At 28.8% G+C, this 15,995-nt stretch overlaps 1 protein-coding gene across 7 annotated transcripts in view; it reads right to left on the bottom strand.

Moving 5' to 3' along the window:
- The window catches only part of LOC132706636 (potassium channel subfamily K member 18-like), a 203,826-nt gene that overhangs the window by 63,525 nt on the left and 124,306 nt on the right, over window positions 1-15,995 (bottom strand). The window contains exon 1 of one of the 7 annotated variants that reach the window (XM_060678098.1): window positions 12,449-12,777. The exons of the other annotated variants lie outside the window; for them this stretch is intronic. The gene's annotated coding sequence lies outside the window, so the exon portion shown is untranslated. Of the gene's footprint in view, window positions 1-12,448; window positions 12,778-15,995 lie in introns of those variants that run through there. 7 annotated transcript variants of the gene reach the window in all.

Raw genomic sequence — 15,995 nt, 5'->3', positions numbered from 1 at the left:
ACGCGCAACCGAAATTAAATTAAATCTCTGGCATTCCTTACAAGGTTCAATTATTTTAAACTTAAATGTGCTTCTAAATTAAAGTTATGAAAAATATATCCAATTTAATTTATTTAATTTAATTAATTTAATGAAATGAATGAAAATTTAACATTTTAATACAGCTCCAGTGTTTAATCGAAGAACGCGCAACCGAAATTAAATTAAATCTCTGGCATTCCTTACAAGGTTCAATTATTTTAAACTTAAATGTGCTTCTAAATTAAAGTTATGAAAAATATATCCAATTTAATTTATTTAATTTAATTAATTTAATGAAATGAATGAAAATTTAACATTTTAACAAAGCTCCAGTGTTTAATCGAAGAACGCGCAACCGAAATTAAATTAAATCCCTGGCATTCCTTACAAGGTTCAATTATTTTAAACTTAAATGTGCTTCTAAATTAAAGTTATGAAAAATGTATCCAATTTAATTTATTTAATTTAATTAATTTAATGAAATGAATGAAAATTTAACATTTTAACAAAGCTCCAGTGTTTAATCGAAGAACGCGCAACCGAAATTAAATTAAATCTCTGGCATTCCTTACAAGGTTCAATTATTTTAAACTTAAATGTGCTTCTAAATTAAAGTTATGAAAAATATATCCAATTTAATTTATTTAATTTAATTAATTTAATGAAATGAATGAAAATTTAACATTTTAATACAGCTCCAGTGTTTAATCGAAGAACGCGCAACCGAAATTAAATTAAATCCCTGGCATTCCTTACAAGGTTCAATTATTTTAAACTTAAATGTGCTTCTAAATTAAAGTTATGAAAAATGTATCCAATTTAATTTATTTAATTTAATTAATTTAATGAAATGAATGAAAATTTAACATTTTAACAAAGCTCCAGTGTTTAATCGAAGAACGCGCAACCGAAATTAAATTAAATCTCTGGCATTCCTTACAAGGTTCAATTATTTTAAACTTAAATGTGCTTCTAAATTAAAGTTATGAAAAATATATCCAATTTAATTTATTTAATTTAATTAATTTAATGAAATGAATGAAAATTTAACATTTTAATACAGCTCCAGTGTTTAATCGAAGAACGCGCAACCGAAATTAAATTAAATCTCTGGCATTCCTTACAAGGTTCAATTATTTTAAACTTAAATGTGCTTCTAAATTAAAGTTATGAAAAATATATCCAATTTAATTAATTTAATTTAATTAATTTAAGGAAATGAATGAAAATTTAACATTTCAACGAAGCTCCAGTGTTTAATCGAAGAACGCGCAACCGAAATTAAATTAAATCTCTGGCATTTCTTACAAGATTCAATTATTTTAAACTTAAATGTGCTTCTAAATTAAAGTTATGAAAAATACATCCAATTTAATTTATTTAATTTAATGAAATGAATGAAAATTTAACATTTTAACAAAGCTCCAGTGTTTAATCGAAGAACGCGCAACCGAAATTAAATTAAATCTCTGGCATTCCTTACAAGATTCAATTATTTTAAACTTAAATGTGCTTCTAAATTAAAGTTATGAAAAATATATCCAATTTAATTTATTTAATTTAATTAATTTAAGGAAATGAATGAAAATTTAACATTTTAATAAAGCTCCAGTGTTTAATCGAAGAACGCGCAACCGAAATTAAATTAAATCTCTGGCATTCCTTACAAGGTTCAATTATTTTAAACTTAAATGTGCTTCTAAATTAAAGTTATGAAAAATATATCCAATTTAATTTATTTAATTTAATGAAATGAATGAAAATTTAACATTTTAATAAAGCTCCAGTGTTTAATCGAAGAAGGCGCAACCGAAATTAAATTAAATCTCTGGCATTCCTTACAAGATTCAATTATTTTAAACTTAAATGTGCTTCTAAATTAAAGTTATGAAAAATATATCCAATTTAATTTATTTAATTTAATGAAATGAATGAAAATTTAACATTTTAATAAAGCTCCAGTGTTTAATCGAAGAAGGCGCAACCGAAATTAAATTAAATCTCTGGCATTCCTTACAAGATTCAATTATTTTAAACTTAAATGTGCTTCTAAATTAAAGTTATGAAAAATATATCCAATTTAATTTATTTAATTTAATGAAATGAATGAAAATTTAACATTTTAATAAAGCTCCAGTGTTTAATCGAAGAAGGCGCAACCGAAATTAAATTAAATCTCTGGCATTCCTTACAAGATTCAATTATTTTAAACTTAAATGTGCTTCTAAATTAAAGTTATGAAAAATATATCCAATTTAATTTATTTAATTTAATTAATTTAAGGAAATGAATGAAAATTTAACATTTTAACAAAGCTCCAGTGTTTAATCGAAGAACGCGCAACCGAAATTAAATTAAATCCCTGGCATTCCTTACAAGGTTCAATTATTTTAAACTTAAATGTGCTTCTAAATTAAAGTTATGAAAAATGTATCCAATTTAATTTATTTAATTTAATGAAATGAATGAAAATTTAACATTTTAATAAAGCTCCAGTGTTTAATCGAAGAAGGCGCAACCGAAATTAAATTAAATCTCTGGCATTCCTTACAAGATTCAATTATTTTAAACTTAAATGTGCTTCTAAATTAAAGTTATGAAAAATATATCCAATTTAATTTATTTAATTTAATTAATTTAAGGAAATGAATGAAAATTTAACATTTTAACAAAGCTCCAGTGTTTAATCGAAGAACGCGCAACCGAAATTAAATTAAATCCCTGGCATTCCTTACAAGGTTCAATTATTTTAAACTTAAATGTGCTTCTAAATTAAAGTTATGAAAAATGTATCCAATTTAATTTATTTAATTTAATTAATTTAATGAAATGAATGAAAATTTAACATTTTAACAAAGCTCCAGTGTTTAATCGAAGAACGCGCAACCGAAATTAAATTAAATCTCTGGCATTCCTTACAAGGTTCAATTATTTTAAACTTAAATGTGCTTCTAAATTAAAGTTATGAAAAATATATCCAATTTAATTTATTTAATTTAATTAATTTAATGAAATGAATGAAAATTTAACATTTTAATACAGCTCCAGTGTTTAATCGAAGAACGCGCAACCGAAATTAAATTAAATCTCTGGCATTCCTTACAAGGTTCAATTATTTTAAACTTAAATGTGCTTCTAAATTAAAGTTATGAAAAATATATCCAATTTAATTTATTTAATTTAATTAATTTAATGAAATGAATGAAAATTTAACATTTTAACAAAGCTCCAGTGTTTAATCGAAGAACGCGCAACCGAAATTAAATTAAATCCCTGGCATTCCTTACAAGGTTCAATTATTTTAAACTTAAATGTGCTTCTAAATTAAAGTTATGAAAAATGTATCCAATTTAATTTATTTAATTTAATTAATTTAATGAAATGAATGAAAATTTAACATTTTAACAAAGCTCCAGTGTTTAATCGAAGAACGCGCAACCGAAATTAAATTAAATCTCTGGCATTCCTTACAAGGTTCAATTATTTTAAACTTAAATGTGCTTCTAAATTAAAGTTATGAAAAATATATCCAATTTAATTTATTTAATTTAATTAATTTAATGAAATGAATGAAAATTTAACATTTTAATACAGCTCCAGTGTTTAATCGAAGAACGCGCAACCGAAATTAAATTAAATCCCTGGCATTCCTTACAAGGTTCAATTATTTTAAACTTAAATGTGCTTCTAAATTAAAGTTATGAAAAATGTATCCAATTTAATTTATTTAATTTAATTAATTTAATGAAATGAATGAAAATTTAACATTTTAACAAAGCTCCAGTGTTTAATCGAAGAACGCGCAACCGAAATTAAATTAAATCTCTGGCATTCCTTACAAGGTTCAATTATTTTAAACTTAAATGTGCTTCTAAATTAAAGTTATGAAAAATATATCCAATTTAATTTATTTAATTTAATTAATTTAATGAAATGAATGAAAATTTAACATTTTAATACAGCTCCAGTGTTTAATCGAAGAACGCGCAACCGAAATTAAATTAAATCTCTGGCATTCCTTACAAGGTTCAATTATTTTAAACTTAAATGTGCTTCTAAATTAAAGTTATGAAAAATATATCCAATTTAATTAATTTAATTTAATTAATTTAAGGAAATGAATGAAAATTTAACATTTCAACGAAGCTCCAGTGTTTAATCGAAGAACGCGCAACCGAAATTAAATTAAATCTCTGGCATTTCTTACAAGATTCAATTATTTTAAACTTAAATGTGCTTCTAAATTAAAGTTATGAAAAATACATCCAATTTAATTTATTTAATTTAATGAAATGAATGAAAATTTAACATTTTAACAAAGCTCCAGTGTTTAATCGAAGAACGCGCAACCGAAATTAAATTAAATCTCTGGCATTCCTTACAAGATTCAATTATTTTAAACTTAAATGTGCTTCTAAATTAAAGTTATGAAAAATATATCCAATTTAATTTATTTAATTTAATTAATTTAAGGAAATGAATGAAAATTTAACATTTTAATAAAGCTCCAGTGTTTAATCGAAGAACGCGCAACCGAAATTAAATTAAATCTCTGGCATTCCTTACAAGGTTCAATTATTTTAAACTTAAATGTGCTTCTAAATTAAAGTTATGAAAAATATATCCAATTTAATTTATTTAATTTAATGAAATGAATGAAAATTTAACATTTTAATAAAGCTCCAGTGTTTAATCGAAGAAGGCGCAACCGAAATTAAATTAAATCTCTGGCATTCCTTACAAGATTCAATTATTTTAAACTTAAATGTGCTTCTAAATTAAAGTTATGAAAAATATATCCAATTTAATTTATTTAATTTAATGAAATGAATGAAAATTTAACATTTTAATAAAGCTCCAGTGTTTAATCGAAGAAGGCGCAACCGAAATTAAATTAAATCTCTGGCATTCCTTACAAGATTCAATTATTTTAAACTTAAATGTGCTTCTAAATTAAAGTTATGAAAAATATATCCAATTTAATTTATTTAATTTAATTAATTTAAGGAAATGAATGAAAATTTAACATTTTAACAAAGCTCCAGTGTTTAATCGAAGAACGCGCAACCGAAATTAAATTAAATCCCTGGCATTCCTTACAAGGTTCAATTATTTTAAACTTAAATGTGCTTCTAAATTAAAGTTATGAAAAATGTATCCAATTTAATTTATTTAATTTAATGAAATGAATGAAAATTTAACATTTTAATAAAGCTCCAGTGTTTAATCGAAGAAGGCGCAACCGAAATTAAATTAAATCTCTGGCATTCCTTACAAGATTCAATTATTTTAAACTTAAATGTGCTTCTAAATTAAAGTTATGAAAAATATATCCAATTTAATTTATTTAATTTAATTAATTTAAGGAAATGAATGAAAATTTAACATTTTAACAAAGCTCCAGTGTTTAATCGAAGAACGCGCAACCGAAATTAAATTAAATCCCTGGCATTCCTTACAAGGTTCAATTATTTTAAACTTAAATGTGCTTCTAAATTAAAGTTATGAAAAATGTATCCAATTTAATTTATTTAATTTAATTAATTTAATGAAATGAATGAAAATTTAACATTTTAACAAAGCTCCAGTGTTTAATCGAAGAACGCGCAACCGAAATTAAATTAAATCTCTGGCATTCCTTACAAGGTTCAATTATTTTAAACTTAAATGTGCTTCTAAATTAAAGTTATGAAAAATATATCCAATTTAATTTATTTAATTTAATTAATTTAATGAAATGAATGAAAATTTAACATTTTAATACAGCTCCAGTGTTTAATCGAAGAACGCGCAACCGAAATTAAATTAAATCTCTGGCATTCCTTACAAGGTTCAATTATTTTAAACTTAAATGTGCTTCTAAATTAAAGTTATGAAAAATATATCCAATTTAATTTATTTAATTTAATTAATTTAATGAAATGAATGAAAATTTAACATTTTAACAAAGCTCCAGTGTTTAATCGAAGAACGCGCAACCGAAATTAAATTAAATCCCTGGCATTCCTTACAAGGTTCAATTATTTTAAACTTAAATGTGCTTCTAAATTAAAGTTATGAAAAATGTATCCAATTTAATTTATTTAATTTAATTAATTTAATGAAATGAATGAAAATTTAACATTTTAACAAAGCTCCAGTGTTTAATCGAAGAACGCGCAACCGAAATTAAATTAAATCTCTGGCATTCCTTACAAGGTTCAATTATTTTAAACTTAAATGTGCTTCTAAATTAAAGTTATGAAAAATATATCCAATTTAATTTATTTAATTTAATTAATTTAATGAAATGAATGAAAATTTAACATTTTAATACAGCTCCAGTGTTTAATCGAAGAACGCGCAACCGAAATTAAATTAAATCTCTGGCATTCCTTACAAGGTTCAATTATTTTAAACTTAAATGTGCTTCTAAATTAAAGTTATGAAAAATATATCCAATTTAATTTATTTAATTTAATTAATTTAATGATATGAATGAAAATTTAACATTTTAACAAAGCTCCAGTGTTTAATCGAAGAACGCGCAACCGAAATTAAATTAAATCTCTGGCATTCCTTACAAGATTCAATTATTTTAAACTTAAATGTGCTTCTAAATTAAAGTTATGAAAAATATATCCAATTTAATTTATTTAATTTAATTAATTTAATAAAATGAATGAAAATTTAACATTTTAACAAAGCTCCAGTGTTTAATCGAAGAACGCGCAACCGAAATTAAATTAAATCTCTGGCATTCCTTACAAGGTTCAATTATTTTAAACTTAAATGTGCTTCTAAATTAAAGTTATGAAAAATATATCCAATTTAATTAATTTAATTTAATTAATTTAAGGAAATGAATGAAAATTTAACATTTCAACGAAGCTCCAGTGTTTAATCGAAGAACGCGCAACCGAAATTAAATTAAATCTCTGGCATTTCTTACAAGATTCAATTATTTTAAACTTAAATGTGCTTCTAAATTAAAGTTATGAAAAATACATCCAATTTAATTTATTTAATTTAATGAAATGAATGAAAATTTAACATTTTAACAAAGCTCCAGTGTTTAATCGAAGAACGCGCAACCGAAATTAAATTAAATCTCTGGCATTCCTTACAAGATTCAATTATTTTAAACTTAAATGTGCTTCTAAATTAAAGTTATGAAAAATATATCCGATTTAATTTATTTAATTTAATTAATTTAATGAAATGAATGAAAATTTAACATTTTAACAAAGCTCCAGTGTTTAATCGAAGAAGGCGCAACCGAAATTAAATTAAATCTCTGGCATTCCTTACAAGGTTCAATTATTTTAAACTTAAATGTGCTTCTAAATTAAAGTTATGAAAAATATATCCAATTTAATTTATTTAATTTAATGAAATGAATGAAAATTTAACATTTTAATAAAGCTCCAGTGTTTAATCGAAGAAGGCGCAACCGAAATTAAATTAAATCTCTGGCATTCCTTACAAGATTCAATTATTTTAAACTTAAATGTGCTTCTAAATTAAAGTTATGAAAAATATATCCAATTTAATTTATTTAATTTAATTAATTTAAGGAAATGAATGAAAATTTAACATTTTAACAAAGCTCCAGTGTTTAATCGAAGAACGCGCAACCGAAATTAAATTAAATCCCTGGCATTCCTTACAAGGTTCAATTATTTTAAACTTAAATGTGCTTCTAAATTAAAGTTATGAAAAATGTATCCAATTTAATTTATTTAATTTAATTAATTTAATGAAATGAATGAAAATTTAACATTTTAACAAAGCTCCAGTGTTTAATCGAAGAACGCGCAACCGAAATTAAATTAAATCTCTGGCATTCCTTACAAGGTTCAATTATTTTAAACTTAAATGTGCTTCTAAATTAAAGTTATGAAAAATATATCCAATTTAATTTATTTAATTTAATTAATTTAATGAAATGAATGAAAATTTAACATTTTAATACAGCTCCAGTGTTTAATCGAAGAACGCGCAACCGAAATTAAATTAAATCTCTGGCATTCCTTACAAGGTTCAATTATTTTAAACTTAAATGTGCTTCTAAATTAAAGTTATGAAAAATATATCCAATTTAATTTATTTAATTTAATTAATTTAATGAAATGAATGAAAATTTAACATTTTAACAAAGCTCCAGTGTTTAATCGAAGAACGCGCAACCGAAATTAAATTAAATCCCTGGCATTCCTTACAAGGTTCAATTATTTTAAACTTAAATGTGCTTCTAAATTAAAGTTATGAAAAATATATCCAATTTAATTTATTTAATTTAATTAATTTAATGAAATGAATGAAAATTTAACATTTTAACAAAGCTCCAGTGTTTAATCGAAGAACGCGCAACCGAAATTAAATTAAATCCCTGGCATTCCTTACAAGGTTCAATTATTTTAAACTTAAATGTGCTTCTAAATTAAAGTTATGAAAAATGTATCCAATTTAATTTATTTAATTTAATTAATTTAATGAAATGAATGAAAATTTAACATTTTAACAAAGCTCCAGTGTTTAATCGAAGAACGCGCAACCGAAATTAAATTAAATCTCTGGCATTCCTTACAAGGTTCAATTATTTTAAACTTAAATGTGCTTCTAAATTAAAGTTATGAAAAATATATCCAATTTAATTTATTTAATTTAATTAATTTAATGAAATGAATGAAAATTTAACATTTTAATACAGCTCCAGTGTTTAATCGAAGAACGCGCAACCGAAATTAAATTAAATCTCTGGCATTCCTTACAAGGTTCAATTATTTTAAACTTAAATGTGCTTCTAAATTAAAGTTATGAAAAATATATCCAATTTAATTTATTTAATTTAATTAATTTAATGAAATGAATGAAAATTTAACATTTTAACAAAGCTCCAGTGTTTAATCGAAGAACGCGCAACCGAAATTAAATTAAATCTCTGGCATTCCTTACAAGGTTCAATTATTTTAAACTTAAATGTGCTTCTAAATTAAAATTATGAAAAATATATCCAATTTAATTTAACTCTATTTAATTAATTAAATATAAAACAGAATTAAACTATATAGTCAAGTAAAGCTCGGTTTCGGCCAAAAATATATTTTTTATTTAAACGTTTTAAAAGTTTATTTCAAAAAATCTTATAGCTTAATCGTGGAAGACCGACCCGCGATTAAATTAAATCGAATTCTAGACATCGAGGTAATTTTAATTAATTTAATTCAATAAAACTGGAGTGCGCCGCGGATCTTAGGCGTTTGCCTGTCGCAAGGGCACAAAATAAATGCGACAAAACGCTTCAAAACGGCATTACAATTGCATTAGTTCGACGATCGATAATTGAAATAAGAACTTCTCGCAACTATCGGCGTATAAGAGCAGCGCGCCAATGGGAAAGTTCGAAACGGGAGCCGCCGTTATTGGAAAACGCTCGAAAATGTTTACGGGAGACTTAACGAACAATACCGCCGGCGCTTTTAATTTATTTAAAAACGAACTTAATGATTAAACTTAAATACCGCCACCTAGCGTAAACCCAGTCTCCTCTTTTTAAACCGGCAGCTTAGAATAGTTTATTCGGCGGCACGAAATTAAGAGCTTTTAAGTTAAAGAGGGACACGCGGGCGTTGCAGGAAAGGAATAAGTCGTAAATTAGAGTGGAGCTGCGCGCTGCGCATACCGAAACGCGATGTTTAAATAAAATGGCCCCGTCGTTTGGGGCGGGAGGTTGCATTTAATTGGCAATTGACTTTATTCGGCGACGGAATGAATTCGTCGCGAGCGTATTTAAAATTTGTTTATTTTTAAACGTGAGTTCGCATTTTCTTACAAATTATTTAATTAATTTAATTAAATCATACTACCGGCGTGATTTTTGTGAATTTACGAACACACGGATGTATTAAACTAAAATAACTTTATTAATAATGAATACACTGATTTTAAATTAACACTCTCTCTCATATTAGGTTAGGTTCTATTCAACGACGTTTCCTCTACTCCTTTTACAGTGGATAAATGACAAGTACTCGCAACAGTGATAACCCAAATCTTCAATAATTAGTGTATGTATATTAAACGATTAATATAGCCAGACTAGATAAAAACAGTAAACAGTTTAATTTAGTTGAATAACTCATTAAAAAATAATTTAATTAATTTATTAATTAGTTATTTTGTATATTAATTAAATATACTTAAAATTTCATTGATTTACCAAGTCGAATTAACGCTTGCAGTTGCAGTGACTTTCAGATGCTGAAAGTTTTATTTTCCTTGAACCAGGCGTTTTACTTTGAGAATTATATATTCACGTAATCCGATATTGTTGATATAACTTTCATGTTATTGGTGGCAATTCGAAGGAGTTCTGCTGATGTCTTATCGAACTACGTTCGTAGATTTGCCAACCAAGATATTTTCCTTCAGCCCGGTACTCTCTTGCTGTTGATTTTTACCTTGAAGGATTTCTTCCGGTAGTCCGTACCGTTCTTAGTTCACCATTATACGACTGAAGTACTGCTTTCTCGGTGTTCATTCACTCTGTGTCCGAGATTTTTTATATTCTTTCTTATAGTAGTACTTTGATTGAATCCTCGGAATAGAATATGGGGGGGAGCGAATTGCAGGAATTACACCATATTCAAAATAAAAGCTACTGTTTCATCAGATCATTCAGTGACACCGGAACTGGCGAAAAGCAGCCCAGCATGACTTCAAAGGAGATTAGAAAATGTAGGATCTTGACTATTTGTCCGAACCGACTTTGATTATAACGTCAAATGGGATTGCAGTTCCTCAGATGACGCAGAATATTTTTCCTTATAATTTAATTTCCATATAATGCATTTTTGTATATATTGCACAAACTCTTTTCTTATCATGGATATCCTTCTGGTGACGCCTTTGGCATAGCATTTTCAGTGTTGGTAAATAATAGGATAAAAAAAAGCAACAGCAATAGACATCTTCAGGTAGAGATCGGATACTGCTTACAATAGTGGTTAAAATATTCCGTACAGCTCTTAACAAAAATTAATCAACACTTGTTCCCTCTAAGAAACTCGCGTTCTCAGGTCCTTTCAAAATGGCTGGTGTGAAAAATCACTTTATAAGTGCAGGTAGTTGTGCAACATTTCATTCTATCAGCAAAGAATCCGTCCCGACTATCATTTGTCCACCCCTGGGTTTTTTTTGTCAGTGACTAATAATGAGTTCCGTATAAAATTCTTATACACGCTCATTAGTGGACTGTGTCTTGATTGGGTAAGGTCTGTTCATAGATATAAGAAAGTGATACGAATTAAGGAAAGACCCGGACAAGCTGTAAGAATGAAATATGGCCGAACAGGTCCGTGATTCGCGTAGAATTTAATTATTCGGCGATTTGTTATGAAAGATACTAAACAATATTTATTTATTTATGTATGTATATATGTTTAAATCGAAAATAAAATTACAAATTATTTTTTATTACCTACTTAAATTACTTAAAATTATCATCGCCTGTTCTAATTATTATTTGTTCAAGCTTCAATTAATTGCTTTTTGGTATAATCTTCGTGAAAATAAATGTCGTTATTATACATGTAGTTTTGGATTGTTGCTTTTGTGTCACATGAGGAAGGGATTTTAGTCAACAGTCTACTGTGATAACTTGCATTGACCATTACAATGACGCTATTTGTTTTTAAACCAAGTTTCAAATAAATCAGCGGTGGTGTCTTCATGGTAATCCAGAGAAGAATCTTTAATATTTTTCGCAGACAGAGAAAGTCCATTTAGAATCCAACCGCCTTTAGAGCCAGCGTGCAAGATAGATCTAAATATTCCAGTCACCATTTCCGAATTCTAAAAGAATCCATTAAAACTTGCCTTTTGTCAATTTTTTTAAATCCAAAACCCATGTGTTGAATACACTTCCATAAGGTAGTTCTGCCACATTTAACACCGGTTTCATCTTTTTCAAGCCTCCTAATTAAGATATCTAATGTAGGCATGCTTTGTTCCTCGTATAACTGGTAAATTTTACGCCGTATTATATCTTGATCACTTTCATCTACACTCGAGAAAATGTCAGCATCGCTTTTTTTTTTTTTTGGGGATTATTCACAAGTTTCCATACAATTGATGTTGGAATTTTCGTCGATGTGGCCGTTTCTTCTAAAGATTGGCACCACGTTCAATGAGAGTCAAATAAACATTGTTTATAACTTCCTTAGTCTCAATAGAATAGTGTTTTCTACATTTGGACGGGAGCATCTCCTGAGATACACTAGGCTCGCACATATTTTGCATAATTCGCACACGATTCAACATACGCGGTATTACTCACGAAATAAGAATGATTAGTCATAAATTTAAACTAAGTAGTATACCAAAAAACAGAATATGAAACACAGGTAGGTATAAAATTATTTTCTATTACGGACCACAATTTTACCTGAATTTAAATTCCGAAACTTTAGGTAATAATCTTGTTGCATTGAAAGCACTGACTCGTTCGGACCAGAAAATGTAGAATCGTAAATTCACCTTGGGACTGCACTATCTGGTGATCAGTTCCCCACGGACTGGCATTCTGGGCGGCATCCTTTGCATACAAATATGGTCTGGCACGCGCTTGGACCGTGATAGACGCGTGACAGTCACATGATCTTCGCGTATTTATTTCGTACATGTCGACCGAACCATTTTCTTCCCAAAAATTGAACTGAGGTGGCTTTTACTTGATGAAAATCCATTTATCAAAATAAATAAGAATAAGAACTAAAAGTTCATATATTATTAATATATTATTCCGTGAAAATCTGAACTTTTGGTTCTTATTTATTTTCATTTTCTTCCCTTTCAAGCCGCCCTAAACATACCGTCTTGGAATTTCCTTTGGATACAGTGTAATTGATAAATAGCAAACCGAACCTTCTATTGTCGTTTGAAAATAAACCGCTGGCAACGGCAAAGTCGCGCCTTGTGATTTACATGAAATTCCATTTGTTCGAAAGCGGGATTCTTACGCCCCAAAAAAATCGAGTTAAAGGAAAGCGTTCAAAGTAAAAGCATCTCCAGCGAAAAGTCGACTACAAAGACGCCATGCTTTCGTAGCGTAGATAAAACGAGTAAAGCAAATCTAATTTTGGGTACGCAGAGTAACAGAAACGTTGATATTATTAATCCCGTTCTTTTTTAGACGCTTCAGACGGTACTCGATCGCTTTCGTCCATTCAAGTTCTAGAGCGTTCCTAAATGTAAATTCCGTTAGTTTCGTATCATCCGATTTGCGCGCTGCTCAGAAGTTATATTCTATTTCAGGAAAGTCTAGAGTAATGAAACGGGAAATCCCGTCAACTTCCCTCATTTTCGATAGGTAAACTTCATGCCATAAAATTATTTTTCATCCCTATTGTAAACCCGAGACTAAGAAAATATTTGTTAATCAAGGTGAAGGAAAAATGTGGAAAGACCCAAATATAACTACTGCTCGCCAGGCTTCCATGGAAGCTCTATCAATGTGTATTAAGGTGCCTGTAGGGAAAGGGAAGAGAGTAATAATCATCCATATTGGAGTCGAAGAGGATTTTTAAAGGAAGGTTTGCTAATCTTTCAGACATTTCGTCTGTTTTTCAAAAGTATTTTGGTGAAATCATAAAATATCTTCTATATAATTCAGTATTGGTTATGGATAACACAATATCTCGTTCGCGGCGCATAGCGGACACTCCGGCTTTATTTTGGAGGAAAAAAGAAGTTATCTACTGGTTCACCACCAAAACTTGAATAGGTCAAGAAATAACTGTTAGATATAGAAAACTTAAGCTGCTGCTTAACTGCTAAGAAAAGTTAAGCTGCTGTTTGATAAATAAATTGAGGAAGTTGCATGCAAGAACTGGCGAAAAGCATTAAAACCTATAAATAAAAAATTGAAAAAGAGAGGATCTTCACTACTCTCGACAGCGTTGATGATAACGAGAATATAGTACGAAGAATATTACCATTTTTTTTTAGAAGAATCCAATACTATATAAATAAAATTCATTCCTTTTTACGAGTATGCTACGCTTTTGGCACAACAATGAAGGTGTCGGTGAATGGATAACAAGAGGCAAAACCCATAAATTGACTCAAACCTGGAAAAAAAATGGAATTAAATCGATACCAAACAATGAATGTGGCTTAATTAAGTATTCGTTGGAACACTTTAGTTGAAGTTGAAGTCAGTTGGTAACCTGTCACAGAACAGTTTGTACGAGATGAACTTTATTTTGTCGGGTGGTATACTTCGACCAGAATTATAGTGCTTTTACAACCGACCTCGTCATTAACTTTGCCTACTATTTATGACTCCAAAACCGCAGCCCCTGCCGTAAACATTCCAGGACCGTCCTAGGAATTTATCTGCCTACACTATGAAAATGAGGCCCATTTTGCTGGCATTCTTTCCTATTTTTACAAACATTTGTTTCACTCCACAGACTGATCTTTCCATGATATCGATATCATCAGCGTGTGCCAGAAGCAAGTGTGGTCCATTTGGTGAACAAATTTCTAGGTTCACTTCTGCATCCCTAATGTCTTTTTCTAGGGCGACATTGAACAGCAAGGGGGATAGTGCATCTCCCTGTCGTAGGCCGTTGTTTATGTGGAAGTAGTCTCACAATGTTCCTATACGTACTGCACTTTTTGAGCCGCTAACGCACATCTTTATCAGTGCTATGAGTTTTGCTGGGATGGAGAGTTCTGACATGGCTTCCCACAAAGCGGTCCCCTTCACAACGATACATATCACCTGATTTTAAAATAAACACTTCTACTTATTCGAAAATAACGGCAGCAAAGGTTTAAAACGGTCCATTTACGTTTCAAATAAAAATTTCGAATTTCTACAAATATTCGTTACGGTCCATCTCAGGCAAGACCTTACTTACTTAATGCAGAATAAACTTCTGTTGGGATTGGTCAAGGTACTGTAAAATATTTTAAACGTCAAAGCAATAAATGCACTATATTTTTGGTCGTACTATAAGTAACGAAGCCAAGACTCGTCTGGCATTGGGCATCGACTTGAACGTTGAGCTACGGAACCTGCTGATGAAAATAGGTAAAAATGCTGAATAACAATCTCAATGTTATAGTCGAGATTAGCAGTGTTGGTTATCACGATGTTATGTTGCGGAATTTCGATTTGTACCTCCTCGTCGCTCCTTGAATTTCGTTTAATTTGGACTGGAACGTTCGGTAAACAAGCGAAGGTAGAGATTGCGAGTGAGATGCGTTCTTCGGCTGCCGTAAGCCGAACCGAACATTCCGTGGAATTTTCAAACCAGCTTGATTCGACTACGTGCCCCGCTCAATTACTGAGAACCAAATTGAGCAACCATCCGTGAGCGTCTTCCCACCGAAGCGTTGGCAATTTTATTCCTTTCGAAGCTCCGTAGGTAATATTTCTTTAAATTTAAAATTGATTTTTGAAAACTGTGCATATTATTAATTAATTATGTTTAGTTTATTCCATCGGAAAGTGACTGTAATTCCACGAAAGCTCTCCAGTTTTCTTCCATTAGTTTAAATAATTAACCAGTTGCTATGTCCTATTAATTAGCTTACCAAATAAAACCCTCTAATTATTGTAATTAATGGATATAGTCGATGAATGTAATTATTTTCTACAACGTATGAATAATTGAACATTATTCTATTAAATAATTATGGAATAATTAATTACTTAAAATGGTGCCTTAAAGTGACACTTTGCGCACGCTTAATCAGTCCAGGATGTGGTATCCCAGACAAGGGAGTAGAAAAAAAGTGAAAAGAAATTTATTTCAGACGAATACGGCTCGCTAGAATTAGAAAGCTGAAACAAAAGGAGTTTTCATTTCCCGACTCATCCCCATGCCTTGACTAAATTGGCCAAGAAAAAAAACGCAATGTTCTGTTCAATAATTTATACCTGAAATGAATCAAAATTGTGTGGTGGATAAATTAATAAT

This window comes from Cylas formicarius, unplaced genomic scaffold (assembly GCF_029955315.1).
Source record: "Cylas formicarius isolate icCylForm1 unplaced genomic scaffold, icCylForm1.1 PGA_scaffold_8__14_contigs__length_24414737, whole genome shotgun sequence".
Lineage (NCBI taxonomy): Eukaryota > Metazoa > Arthropoda > Insecta > Coleoptera > Brentidae > Cylas > Cylas formicarius.
This window is presented reverse-complemented; position numbering and strand designations above follow the sequence as displayed.